Below are 13,781 nucleotides of genomic sequence, written 5' to 3' on the forward strand. Positions count from 1 at the left end.
CACATTAGTCGCCGGAGCTTCATCCCTACAAGCAAGCTCGGCATCTCACCCATTTAAAGTTTGAGAATAGGTTGAGGACGTTTCGTCCCCAAGACCTCTAATCATTCGCTTTACCGGATGAAATTCACCCTGCGAGTTCCAGCTATCCTGAGGGAAACTTCGGAGGGAACCAGCTACTAGATGATTCGATTAGTCTTTCGCCCCTATACCCAGCTCCGACGATCGATTTGCACGTCAGAATCGCTACGGACTTCCACCAGAGTTTCCTCTGGCTTCATCCTGGCCAGGCATAGTTCACCATCTTTCGGGTCCCAACATATATGCTCATGGTACTTGCCGACTGCCCGCGAGCCTGCCCTGCAAAGGCCCATTGCCACCACGGCCCGCTCGGGACGGGATAGCACCGCGGCGTCTTGGCAAGTCCTGGCCTGCAGGCCCTCCCATGAGGGGAAATTAAATCTCGACCATCGCCCTGACGACCTCCACCACACGCAACGTCCAGAGACGGGGATATCTCTACCCCGCTTGTCGCGGCGTATGAATGCGAGGCAGTCGTCAGATCGCCCAAGACGCACCGGAGAGCCTGTTACAGCTGCCCGGCGCCTCACTTATTTCGCCTTTGGGTTTAGTGAGCCCATTGACTTGCACACATGTTAGACTCTCTTGTCCGTGTTTCAAGACGTGGTCGGGTGGATCAATCGAATTTTGCACACCGCGAGAGCAAAACCGCCGAAGCGGGCGGCAAGTTTTCTCGATTTACCGTCGCAGGCGGCCAGGACACGGTGGTTTCGCCGCGCGGGGTCTCCCCAGACGAAGCTGAGAGAGTCGGGCGGCGAGGTACCAGTCCGACTGGCTCTTCGACGCCCCGGTAACGGGTCGCGTGACCTACTACGAGAAATACGCCCGCCGACGCCACAAGATGGGGGGCGCCGCCAAACATTTTTGGGTCGCTTCAATTACAACACTCCCCACTCCAGCCGACACAGCCGACGAGCGAACTTCAGTTCGGGACCTTCGAAGCTTCCAATTGCTTGGTTTTAACGGCTCTAATGACTTTGAACTCTCTTCAAAGTTCTTTCAACTTTCCTCACGTACTTGTTCGCTATCGGTCCGTGGTCATATTTAGCCTAGATGGAGTTTACCACCTGCTTTGGGCTGCACTTTCAAGCAACCCGACTCTACAGAGAGGCCCTTTCCGACCGTCCCATCTGTACCCTCACGGGCGCCGCCATACGGGCCTGTCACCCTCCATGGGCAGTGGCCGCTTTCAAGCTTGACTTAGACGGTATGGGACGGCGTGCTGGACCCTCTGAAACGCAACACCCCTCGTGCCCGAAGACATCGAGGTTACGCGCTGGGCTTTTCCCGGTTCAGTCGCCCTTACTAAGGGAATCCCTGTTGGTTTCTTTTCCTCCGCTTATTAATATGCTTAAATTTGGCGGGTAGCTCTCTCCTACTACGAGGTCGATCGTGGTCTCATCATCCTTAGGGGGAACAAGTTCCCCAACCACGAAGCGGAAGACGCTCTGCCACCGACTTTCTTCACCACCGACATTACCAGGCAGGAAGGTTTGAGGGGCTTGTCGCGGGGGTACCAGCGGCCATGGCGCCGGCACTCCCACCCCTGACTCCGTTCCTTCTCATTGAGTGGTAAACAGCCAATAGGAAAAGTGTTCCAGCAGAACATCTCTCGCAGAGTCATATACACACACAGTTTTAATGCATATACGCTCGTGTTCCGCCCTTACTCGGCCGCACCTTTGCCGCTTAAACTTTGACCTCTTTCCCCGTTCCCGCATGCCACAGCAGTGGCACTTGTTTATCCGGAGAAAGAGAGCGAGAGTCGCAGTATTAATTGGCGTGAGCGGCCTTTCCGGCTGCAGAACTAGTGCTCTATCCCGGCGAGCGCCGTTATGCGGCGCAACACCGTCTTTAACGCGTTAGAGAGAACTCCCCCTGCCTCCCTCCCAGTCATGAGATAGACGTGGACTCGTGGCGAACTCTCAAAGAGAACGCCCACACCGCGTCTGACCGTGGGAGAGGGTGGAGGAGCGCGTGAGGAAGAGCACGGCGTCACCCAAGCATTCTCATCTCTCTGCCTGCACCACTACATGGTAGACTGCGGGCCCAGGCGCACTCATCAATTTAGGTTCCACTGCAATGCATGCCAAGCACTCTTTTCGAGGTGATAGACGAAATTCCGGCGGGGCTTACTTAAAAGATATCCGACCCGGTTTCGTTTCCTCTTCGTGGGATGGAGTGCCTCTTAGAACATGTGCAGCATCAGCCATGAGCGGCCGACGGCCATTCGTGTCTCTGTGGACAGCAGGCAAAAGAGCGCCGCCTCCAGTTATTTGCGAGGGCGACAACCGTCGCTTTGTTGTGGTTGAATGTGGGTGCGCCAAGTCCATGGACTTGCTAGTGACAGGGCTTGCTTGTTTTTATGGCACCGCTAGCCGGGGCCATTGAACCTCAAGGAAGCTCGTTCGCTACCTCGTGTCGGGAGACAGTCAGCAGGCACCGAACTCGCAGCAACCGATGGATGTATATTTCCCACCAGAGAGGAGTGGCGGCGACAAGCTCATATGGCTGCCGCCGCCGCAATATGCGTTCAACTTGTCGATGTATCTGGTATTCTTGCGATTCACATACCGACACGCAGTTTGCTGCGGTCTTCATCGACCCACGAGCCGAGTGATCCCCCGTTAAGAGTTGTGTATTTGCCATTTGGTCTTTTTGCGACTAACCATCACAGGTCGAGTCTCAATGAAAGGGCTTGACAGACATAGCCCAAGTTTGTGGTTTGGGTTTGGCCGGACGGCTTGTTGTTGTTTTTTGACACTTGAATTTCACTCTTTTTGGGTCAAGAGGCTTATTCGCCGGTAGTAAGGAACGGACGGGCAGCCGCCCAAAGCCCCGTCCGTCCTCCTCCGGTCTTCGCGCTCTCGCCCGAGTGTGGTCCACCTACAGCGTGGTGGTACCTATTTTTGGTGCGGGGGCCGGGATTGTCCTCTTTCGCTGCTGGAGTTGCCAGAGCAGAGCCCGAGACCGCCCAAATCAGGAGAGTAGTAGTAGTTTTAAGAGCGCCCCGTTCTCTTTCTCTCTGTTAATGATCCTTCCGCAGGTTCACCTACGGAAACCTTGTTACGACTTTTACTTCCTCTAAATGATCAAGTTTGGACATCTTTCCGTCAGCTCGAGGCGACGACCCCAGAAACCCCTCGCGGGCAACGGGGCCGACAATCCAAGAGCGCCAGTCCGAAGGCCTCACTAAATCATTCAATCGGTAGTAGCGACGGGCGGTGTGTACAAAGGGCAGGGATTTAGCCGCCAAGCGATGACTTGCACTTACCGGGGAATCTCGTCGATGGGAAAACACAATTGCAAGCCCCAATCCCTATCAAGAAAGGCTTTGAACGGGTTACCCGGGCCTCTCGGAGGGAAAACCGTTGATCCCTTCAGTGTAGAGGCGCTCCAGAACATCTAAGGGCATCACAGACCTGTTATTGCTCGACCTCGCAAGCGGCTAGAATTGCCGCTTATCCCTCTAAGAAGAAGTTGCTAACTGGACACCATTTTCTGGAGATCCGTCGACTACTTAGTAGGCCAGAGTCTCGTTCGTTATCGGAATTAACCAGACAAATCGCTCCACCAACTAAGAACGGCCATGCACCACCACCCACCGAATCGAGAAAGAGCTCTCAATCTGTCAATCCTTCCGGTGTCTGGGCCTGGTGAGGTTTCCCGTGTTGAGTCAAATTAAGCCGCAGGCTCCACTCCTGGTGGTGCCCTTCCGCCAATTCCTTTAAGTTTCAGCTTTGCAACCATACTTCCCCCGGAACCCAAAGACTTTGGTTTCCCGGAAGCTGCCCGCCGGGTCATGGGAATAACGCCGGCGGATCGCTAGTTGGCATCGTTTATGGTTAGAACTAGGGCGGTATCTGATCGCCTTCGAACCTCTAACTTTCGTTCTTGATTAATGAAAACATCCTTGGCAAATGCTGCAGTAGTTCGTCTTAAGTATTTGGTCCAAGAATTTCACCTCTAGCCTAAATACCTAATGCCCCGCCTGTTCATTAGTCACCTCTGGTTCCGAAAACCAACAAAATAGAAACTGGAGGTCCCATTCATTATTCCATGCATCAATTATTCGGGCTATTCAAATACGCCTGCTCTGAGCACTCTAATTTTTTCAAAGTAAACTCTCCGCTACTCGACACACTCACAGATATCTCTGCGGCGAAATAAGGGCGGCTAAGGTTCGAGCGTGACAGTAAACACCGAAGGTGCAATCGGGTCAGTCCGGAACTGAAAGAGATCCAACTACTAGCTTTTAACCTAAACAACTTTAATATACGCTATTGGAGCGGAATTACCGCGGCTGCCGGCACCAGACTTGCCTCCAATGATACCAAGTAAAGGATTTGTGCGTACTTCATCTGATTGCGAGGCCCTCGGATGAGACTCACATCGTTATTTTTCGTCATCACCTCCCCGCCGGAGGGGTAATTTGCGTGGCTTGCTGCCTTCCTCTAGATGTGGTAGCTGTTTCAGGCCTCTCCGGAATCGAACCCTGATTCCCCTGCTACCCGTTATAGCCATTGTAGGCGCATAACCTACAATCGAAAGCTGATAAGGCAGACACTTGAAAGAAGCGGCGCCGGTGCGGAGACCGTGCGCTCAGCCCGAAGTTATTCAGATTCACCATAGGTGGGTTACGGACCGGGGCCCGACCAGTTTTGAACTAATAAAAGCGCTCTTCCCTTGCGGTCAGAGACCAATTGCATGTATTAGCTCTAGAATTGCCACAGTTATCCAAGTAAGTGGGTTTACAGATCCAATGAAACATAGCTGATTTAATGAGCCATTCGCGTTTTCGCCTTAAATCGGCTTGTACTTACACATGCATGGCTTAATCTTTGAGACAAGCATATGACTACTGGCAGGATCAACCAGGTAGCTGCTGCTGTTGGCGGCGCCTATCACGGCGGCCAAAATAGTGAGATTGAGAGAGAGGCAGAAGACATTGGGCGAGGGACCGCACGTTGGCCTTAGAGAAATAGCAAACCAGATGATCAGATCTAACTGCACCTTCTCTTGCTATCCTCGGCGCCGGCAGCGCCACCGTGTGTGCCAATCTCCTCCCTTATCCGCTCCTCTTTGCCCTAGCTCCAGCGAGGCAGCCGACATTGGGCGAGGGACCGCACGTTGGCGAATCTCCTCCCTTATCCGCTCCTCTTCTCTTTGCCCCAGCGAGGCAGAAGACATTGGGCGAGGGACCGCACGTTGGCCTTAGAGAAATAGCAAACCAGATGATCAGATCAAACTGCACCTTCTCTCGCTATCCTCGGCGCCGGCAGCGCCACCGTGTGTGCCAATCTCCTCCCTTATCCTCTCCTCTTCTCTTTGCCCCAGCGCGGCAGCCGACATTGGGCGAGGGACCGCACGTTGGCCTTAGAGAAATAGCAAACCAGATGATCAGATCAAACTGCACCTTCTCTCGCTATCCTCGGCGCCGGCAGCGCCACCGTGTGTGCCAATCTCCTCCCTTATCCGCTCCTCTCCTCTTTACCCAGCTCCAGCGAGGCAGCCGACATTGGGCGAGGGACCGCACGTTGGCCAATCTCCTCCCTTATCCGCTCCTCTTCTCTTCTCTTTGCCCCAGCGAGGCATAAGACATTGGCCCATCTCCTCCTCTCTCTCTTTCTCTTACTGTTTGTGGGGACGTGGCTCATGAGCGCCATCGTCGCCCAATATTGGTTAGGTTGTGTATTTCACGGGTGGGAACCGCCATCATCGTTGTTAGGTGATGGGGTAACCCAACGTGTGCTTTGACGAGTTTTGGCTGCTAAACTCTCTTTTTAGTATACTCGGCTCCCAGACTGCGCCCTGGTCGTGTTGAACCATGAGCGTTGTCTATGCACATTTAGGGTAGCCGTTTGCGCGTGGAATAGTGCAATGAATCTCGGTCAAGAGACGGTTGGGCGCTGTATTGAAGGCCGCACAGACGCTAAGACGGGTGATCAGCCAACGCAAGTCCGCTAAGTTGGGCAGACAGCAAGGCGAAGGGTTCGTTCCGGGACTGGAAAGGCCGCAGCATACAAAGGTGACGGAAACTAGTAGGGTGTGGCGACGGTGCGTCGAGAGAGAGAGAGAGAGAGAGACGGAGTAAATAATGTCCAAACGAAGAGAGACCTGCGCGTAATTGATAGAGCCGCGAGCCCATTTCGCCATAAGCCCGCCCACTGCCATTCCTCTGATCCAATGAGACTCAAAATCTCTCTCTCTCTCTCTCCTTCTGCTCCAGCATTGCAGGGCAGGGAAGGACGGCAATTTTGGTTGTTGTTTTTGAATGCCGCGCTTTGCTTCGCAGAGGCGCCGAAGCGCTCCGCTGGGGGGTGGAAGACATTTCACACCGAATATGTGTGTGAAGGCACCCTCTCCCCTTAATACAGTGAAATAGTGCAATCCAGCATACAAGGTTGGACGATAGGACATTCACCGTACCGCACCTCGAGAGTGGATGTTGTTTGTTGGGTAAGGTTAAAACCGGACTGTTCGCAGACAGCCGAATAACCCGGTTCCGGACTAATTGGTGGATGCAACATCATGATGCTGCTGCTGTCACGGAAACCGCAGTGGCGACGTGTGCGCCGAGAGAGAGTAATAATGTTCAATAAGGAGAGCGACCTGGCTAGTGTAATTGATAGATAGCGAGTCTACCCGCCATTAGCCCGCTCCACTGCCATTCCTCTGACCCAATGAGACTATTCTCTCTCTCGCTCTCCTTCTGCTCCAGCCATTGCAGGGCAGGGAGAGGAAATCGACGGCAATTTTGGTTGTTGTTTTTGAATGCAGCGTTTTGCTTCGCAGAGGCGCCGAAGCGCTCAGCTGGGGGGCGGAAGATATTTCACACCGAATATGTGTGTGAAGGCACCCTCTCCCCTTAATATAGTGAAATAGTGCAATCCAGCTTACAAGGGCGGACGATAGGACAGTCACCATACCGCACCTCGAGAGTGGAAGTTGTTTGATCGTTTGTTAGGCAAGGTTAAAACCTGACTGTTCGCGAACAGCCGAATAACCCGATTCCGGACTTACAATAGACGCAACATCATGATGCTGCTGCTGTTACGGAAACCGTGGTGGCGACGTGTGCGCCGAGAGAGTAATAATGTTCAATTGGGAGACAGACCTGGCTAGTGAAATTCATAGAACCCGCTCCACTGCCATTCCTCTGATCCCATGAGACTATTTTCTCTCTCTCTCTCTCCTTCTGCTGCTCCAACCATTGCAGGGCAGGGAAGGGAAAGCGACGGCAACTTTGGTTGTTATTTTTGAATGCCGCGCTTTGCTTCGCAGAGGCGCCGAAGCGCCCCGCTGGGGGGCGGAAGATATTCCACACCGAATAGGTGTGTGAAGGCACCCTCTCCCCTTAATATAGTGAAATAGTGCAATCCAGCATACAAGAGCGGATGATAGGACAGTCACCGTACCGCACCTCGAGAGTGGAAGTTGTTTGATCGTTTGTTAGGCAAGGTTAAAACCTGACTGTTTGCGAACAGCCGAATAACCCGGTTCCGGACTTAAAATAGACGCAACATCATGATGCTGCTGCTGTCACGGAAACCGTGGTGGCGACGTGTGCGCCGAGACAGAGTAATAATGCTCAATAGGAAGACAGACCTGGCTAGTGAAATTCATAGATCGCGCTCCACTGCCATTCCTCTGACCCCATGAGACTATTTTCTCTCTCTCTCCTTCTGCTGCTCCAGCCATTGCAGGGCAGGGAAGGGAAAGCGACGGCAATTTTGGTTGTTGTTTTTGAATGCCGCGCTTTGCTTCGCAGAGGCGCCGAAGCGCTCCGCTGGGGGGTGGAAGATATTTCACACCGAATATGTGTGCGAAGGCACCCTCTCCCCTTAATATAGTGAAATAGTGCAATCGAACATATAAGGGCGGACGTTTTCATCACCGTCTCCCACTCGGTGTGTGTGCAGATTCTCGGATCATTTTGTAAAGTATGCTCGACCCCCGATTGACTTTGACGGTCTCCCATTCGGGTGTGCAAGTTTCTGTAGTATGCTATTAAATCGACCCCCGATTGACTTTGACTGTCTCCCATTCGGGTGTGCAAGTTTCTGTAGTATGCTATCAAATCGACCCCGATTGACTTTGACGGTCTCCCATTCGGGTGTGCAAGTTTCTGTAGTATGCTATTAAATCGACCCCCGATTGACTTTGACGGTCTCCCATTCGGGTGTGCAAGTTTCTGTAGTATGCTATTAAATCGACCCCCGATTGACTTTCACTGTCTCCCATTCGGGTGTGCAAGTTTCTGTAGTATGCTATTAAATCGACCCCCGATTGACTTTCACTGTCTCCCATTCGGGTGTGCAAGTTTCTGTAGTATGCTATCAAATCGACCCCCGATTGACTTTGACGGTCTCCCATTCGGGTGTGCAAGTTTCTGTAGTATGCTATCAAATCGACCCCCGATTGACTTTGACGGTCTCCCATTCGGGTGTGCAAGTTTCTGTAGTATGCTATTAAATCGACCCCCGATTGACTTTGACTGTCTCCCATTCGGGTGTGCAAGTTCTCTGTAGTATGCTATCAAATCGACCCCCGATTGACTTTGACGGTCTCCCATTCGGGTGTGCAAGTTCTCTGTAGTATGCTATCAAATCGACCCCCGATTCACTTTGACGGTCTCCCATGCGGGTGTGGAACTTCTCTGGTATGTTGTATAATATGACCGAGGTGCCCCTACCCCTTACTATAGTGAAATAGTGCCATCCAGTGTACAAGGGCGGACGCTTTCATCACCGTCTCCCACTCGGTGTGTGCACATTCTCGGATCATTTTGTATAGTATGCTATTAAATCGACCCTCGATTGACTCTGACGGTCTCCCATTCGGGTGTGTAAGTTCTCTGTAGTATGCTATTAAATCGACCCCCGATTGACTTTGACGGTCTCCCATTCCAAGTTTCTGTAAGTATGCTCTTAAATCGACCCCCGATTGACTTTGACCGTCTCCCATTCGGGTGTGCAAGTTTCTGTAGTATGCTATTAAATCGACCCCCGATTGACTTTGACTGTCTCCCATTCCGGTGTGCAAGTTTCTGTAGTATGCTATCAAATCGACCTCCGATTGACTTTGACGGTCTCCCATTCGGGTGTGCAAGTTTCTGTAGTATGCTATTAAATCGACCCCCGATTGACTTTGACTGTCTCCCATTCGGGTGTGCAAGTTTCTGTGGTATGCTATTAAATCGACCCCCGATTGACTTTGACTGTCTCCCATTCGGGTGTGCAAGTTTCTGTGGTATGCTATCAAATCGATCCCCGATTGACTTTGACGGTCTCCCATTCGGGTGTGCAAGTTTCTGTAGTATGCTATCAAATCGACCCCCGATTGACTTTGACGGTGTCCCATTCGGGTGTGCAAGTTTCTGTAGTATGCTATTAAATCGACCCCCGATTGACTTTGACGGTCTCCCATTCGGGTGTGCAAGTTTCTGTGGTATGCTATCAAATCGATCCCCGATTGACTTTGACGGTCTCCCATTCGGGTGTGCAAGTTTCTATAGTATGCTATTAAATCGACCCCCGATTGACGTTGACGGTCTCCCATTCGGGTGTGCAAGTTTCTGTAGTATGCTATTAAATCGACCCCCGATTGACTCTGACGGTCTCCCATGCAGGTGTGGAACTTCTTTGGTATGTTGTATAATATGACAGAGGTGCCCCTACCCCTTACTGTAGTGAAATAGTTCCATCCAGCGTACAAGGGCGGACGCTTTCACGACCGTCTCCCACTCGGTATGTGCAGATTCTCAGATCATTTTGTATAGTATGCTATTAAATCGACCCTCGATTGACTCTGACGGTTTCCCATTCGGGTGTGCAAGTTCTCTTGGTGCATTTGAAGTATGAGTTGAGTTTAATGAATTTGATTTCGTCATAGGCACGGTGCTGTGCTGTGCTGTGCCATCGACAACACCAATAAGGAAGGGGCATCTATTTTTACTTAGGCTAGCATACCTAAGTTAAAGCAAACTCCCCTTGCCAATACAAGAAGGAAGAGGATTTCTTATAGTCTAATAAACAATTCATCATGACCAAATACAGTATCTAACACAGGGGGTCGGGGCGCAGCCCCTGCTATAACAATATTTGATTGCATTATCTCTGGAATAGTTAGCAATTATCCATTTTGATTGCATTATCCCAGGTTAGGGGGTTGTGTGGTTCCATATCACCAGATTTATTAAAACTCTACGTCAGGCTAAACAGTTTAGGCTAGATAGTACGATACGATACGAAGTCATTAGTTAGAGGTGAAGAAGATTATTAGGAATTGGGGAAAGAAAAAGGTGATTGAAACTGAAATACAGTAGAGTAGAAAGAATCTGGGCTCAACCAGATCCTTCATCTTTCTTGGTGTTTTGTCTTTGTTCTGCTCCTTGGGTCGTCAGACCTTTGTATTAATATTGGTTTATTTATATAATGCTGCTTATTGTGTATTTTTTGTTATTGTTGGAGTTAGTAAGGCCTTAGGTCCTTGTGTAACTGGGAGGGTAGTCACATTTTTTTTTGGTGTTAGTTAAGTGTTAGTTGTGTTAGTCTAAAGGTACACTGTATGCCAGGTTCTTAGTGGAGCTGGTTGGTCACTCTCATCTTTATTCCTCTAGTAATGTTTTATGTAGAAATGTGTATATTGAGGCAGGAGGTGGTTCAATTACTTCTTCCTGTCTATATTATTTTTTCAGTTTTGATATGTTTCTGTGTTAATTTCAGTCACTTTTTCCAAATATTTACAGCTTTGTTGTGTATATCTACATTGATTGCTAAGAGTTTGCTCTCTTGTGTAGCTGTTCATTATTGATGTGGTCTGTATATTTTTTATGTTATATATATAAATCAGGGCTATATTTTGTACTGTTTGTAACCTTTTATTGCGTTTTACTAAGGGTGTTCAATGGGATGGGTGGAGTAGTCCATAATTGATTTGACAAGGGTAATATAAATCTTTCTTTTGTTATTAATGCTAAGGTTCTTAAAAGCGTTTTATTTTTGATAATCTTATTCTTGCCTGTCGTTCTTTATCTTTTAAGTATGTTATATATCCTCTTTTGTTAGTTTTAATCCAAGCATCCCTACCTTCAGTGTCGTATGGGTATAGTTTCTGGTCGACTATTACTGGACTTGTTTTTAATCTTGGCTATTGGTATTATCTTGAATTTGTTCTTATTTGTCCTGATTTTTTCCATTTTTCTCAAAATCATTTTATGTTTTTATCGCTCTTACCGTGTAGAGTGCCATAAATTGAGTTGATTTTCCTGGGTATGATACTATTTGAGTAATATCATCAGCAAACATTACATATTCACTAAAGGGGGTAGGTTGAGGTGTGTCTGAAGTATAAATTGTATATAGTGTTGGAGAAAGGCATCCTCCTTGAGGTACTCCACTCTCAAGATTAAACATAGTTCCTAAAAGTTTCCAATTTGAATTTGTGCTCTCCTATCATCTAAATAGTTACACAATATTCTTAGCATGTATTCGTTAAGTCCCAGTTTTAATATTTTATATTTCAAGCCTAAATGCCCAACTTTATCAAAAGCCTTAGAAACATCCCTTAAAATTATATTGATCTGGTTACCCTTGCTTTTTTCTATTGCAATTATTTCCGTTATTATAGCTATTGCAGTTAGGGTATTTCTATTGGGCATAAATCCATGTTGTCTGTTGTTAGTTTTCCCATGTTGTGTTAAAAGGCTATAAGTCTTGAATTTAATATTTTTTCCAATAGTTTCCCAGTAATTTCTAATAAAGATATTGGCCTGTAGTTTAATATTTCCTTATTGTCCTTACCCTCTTTAGGAATAAATATCATTTTAGCATATTTTAGTTTGTCTGGAAAGTAACCAGTTATTAAGCATGCGTTATAAATGTTTAATAGTGTATTTAAAATGTTTTCAGGTAGATTCATGATCATATTTCGTGTAATACCTGTGAGCCCAGGGCTTTTTCCTTAAATTTCCTCAGACAGTGCATCATTTCTCCCATGGTTATTATTTGATTATTAGGTAATAAGTTATAGTCTATATATTGCCTTGGGGTGATTCTATGTATTTGTCTTCCCATTTCTTCTTCTATCCTTTCTTCGTGTTCACTATCAAAATCTTCATTTTCCTCATCTGATATTTTAAAACTTTTACCCATTCCTTTTGAATGCTGACTCTTGTTCATTTTCCTCGTGCAATTTTGTTCCATTTTGGTCTTTAATGTATGGTGTTTTTGCTTGTTGTGCCCCCTCATCTTGTTTATGGAAGTCCAAAATGTTTTTGTGTCTTTAGTCATGTCAGCCGCCATTATAATATCATTCCATTTTTTATTGTTTGCTTCCTTGCGTCTCTTAATTTTATCTGTAGTGCTATCTGTGTCGTATATAGTGTTACGAACCCCTCCACCCAGCACTACGAAGCACGCCATCTATTGTCCTGATCTACCTACCCAGCACCACGAGCAACGCCATCTAGGGACGAGACACGAGTATGACTCGTCTTAGTTACCACTCCGAGGTTTCCCTTCTCCCTATCCTGGTTGTTGCGTCACCTCCAATTCGAGGAGAGCACTTGGCTCTGGGAAGTGACCACAGGATCATCTATCCTCTAAACCTACGTACGTGCAGTGACTACCTACCGTCTTCTACAATACTCAGCCTTACTCGTCAGCCATCTCAGCTCCTCACTTAAGTACTAGTATCTCTTGTATTAATTTCCCCACGTCCACTTGCTTCGAGATTGTTTTATGTTTATTAATATGTATATACTGTTAATGTTTAGGTTAAGTTTGGTTAAGGGTAATTTATAAGCTGAATATTTTGTTAAGGGATTTATGGTACTCTATTATATACAACGAAAACTCGCATCCTTTGTCTACCCTTTTATAGTCCGATTGTCTTTGTTTTTTATTGTTGTTACCTGTTGGGATCTGGGTAGACGTATAACTATATTCTAAATCCCCAACTCGTAACAAATGGCGACCGTGACAGGACACGACCTTAAGTACCATATTCCTTCCTCCCTTGTTACTCAGTGTTAATTATTCCTCCCAGTCACTTCTGTTCACAATTGCTTTACGGTGGTTTAAAGTTTCCTTCATATGTGTTTGCATATATTGGTATTATCGTACAGTAAGAGTGACAGACGTAGGATATTAGGTTCCAAGTGTCATAAGGCTTACCTGTTATTACACGTGGCAGTTGTGTAGTAAGTCTTATCGAGTGTAGGGAAGAATCCGGATCTGTTTAATGCCGTACCCTCACTCCAGAGTAGGCTGTTCCATAGTCACTAGTTTACGGTGAAGTGATATCTTGGGACGCCCCGCTCTACCAGGACCCCATAATTATAAAGCCTCAATTATTGTTCTTCTCATTATCTCATTCAGGGTCAATCATACCATTTATCAGGGTTGTTAATCCGGATCTTTATATTAATGCCGTAATACGCCCTACCTCTTTCAAGTCTCTTATCCTTATCTAAGGATCTTCTCAGAAGAACAATAATCATAAGTGTAATTTCCCTAGGTATAACTTGGTTAGTTTCCGGGACTTTCTGGTTATCCACTGCCGTGATATTTTCTAGGGTTATCCACTTATCTTATCTTTTGACCATTAGTTAATTTATCCTATTTTTTCTTAACAATGGCCACCTCAGGTTTTGATCTCCAGGATTTTATTGAAAATCCTTCCGTAGCTAAATTACGTGT

The 13,781-nt window shown here is 47.7% G+C and overlaps 1 non-coding gene and 1 pseudogene across 1 annotated transcript; both read right to left on the reverse strand.

Moving 5' to 3' along the window:
• Positions 1 to 1,467, reverse strand: part of LOC121865667 — a pseudogene marked incomplete at its 3' end in the record, with an annotated part of 3,967 nt that extends 2,500 nt beyond the window's left edge.
• A 1,084-nt stretch (positions 1,468 to 2,551) lies between these two features.
• Positions 2,552 to 2,714, reverse strand: LOC121865666. The gene has a single exon (XR_006088788.1). It is a non-coding gene; the product is annotated as a 5.8S ribosomal RNA (ribosomal RNA).
• Between the last annotated feature and the right edge of the window lie 11,067 nt (positions 2,715 to 13,781).

This window comes from Homarus americanus, unplaced genomic scaffold (genome assembly GCF_018991925.1).
Source record: "Homarus americanus isolate GMGI-L3 unplaced genomic scaffold, GMGI_Hamer_2.0 scaffold44133, whole genome shotgun sequence".
In the NCBI taxonomy this organism is placed as follows: Eukaryota; Metazoa; Arthropoda; class Malacostraca; order Decapoda; family Nephropidae; genus Homarus; species Homarus americanus.